The sequence below is a fragment of the Primulina huaijiensis genome, unplaced genomic scaffold, assembly GCF_012295235.1.
Source record: "Primulina huaijiensis isolate GDHJ02 unplaced genomic scaffold, ASM1229523v2 scaffold205590, whole genome shotgun sequence".
Classification (NCBI taxonomy): domain Eukaryota; kingdom Viridiplantae; phylum Streptophyta; class Magnoliopsida; order Lamiales; family Gesneriaceae; genus Primulina; species Primulina huaijiensis.
In genome coordinates, this window is record NW_027354127.1 from 576 (window position 1) to 1,305 (window position 730).

Sequence of the window (730 nt, forward strand, 5' to 3'; positions counted from 1 at the left end):
ACTCATATAAATTCGTGAAATCATTTTACAAGATACCGCTAAATTTGGAAATCTCTGTCATGCAAAGATAAATTATATATTGTTATTGGTATTATTAATATTTTTTATGTAGCTTTTTCCTTATTAATAATCACAATGTAATTAATTTATATTTATATTTATTAATAATCACAATGTAATTAAACAACCACAACCACAACCACAACCACAACCACATACACAACCACAACCATAAATTTGAGCAAATAAGTATAACCATCATCAAATAGTTATGCAAGATTCAAATAGAATATGGGGCTGTTTGAAATTCTAACACCTCCAAAATCATGTTTTACTAGAAACAAATGACAGCTTGTCTCATCCAAACTAATTAGATATGGTGGCGTTTGATAAACACAACATATTGCTTGACGAGATGATAATGCGGTTCTCAAAAGCCATCAGACAAAGGCCATGGTGGCGTTAAAAAAGAGGCTCATAGTACCTATTCAAAATCAAACTTAATCTTCTTCGGAACACCGTTGGCGCCAACCACCTGAAAAAAGTTCAGTCAAATCATTCAGTCTTTAAATCTAGAAATCAAACACTCGCGACACTATAAATTTATTCGATCAAAATATGGAATAGTTTCGAGGTAAAGCACAGGGCAGTAAACGTATGAGGATTTTATAATGTTCTCGTTTCAGTAAATTCTTACAATTTCCGGACACTCGTAATCAATACCAGCAGC

General features: G+C 32.3%; 1 long non-coding RNA gene across 1 annotated transcript; it reads right to left on the reverse strand.

Moving 5' to 3' along the window:
• Nucleotides 1-229: 229 nt before the first annotated feature.
• LOC140966361 (uncharacterized) lies at nucleotides 230-730 on the reverse strand. Its single transcript, XR_012173333.1, has 2 exons — nucleotides 698-730; nucleotides 230-535 (listed from the first exon to the last, which is right to left on the reverse strand). It is a non-coding gene; the product is annotated as an uncharacterized lncRNA (long non-coding RNA).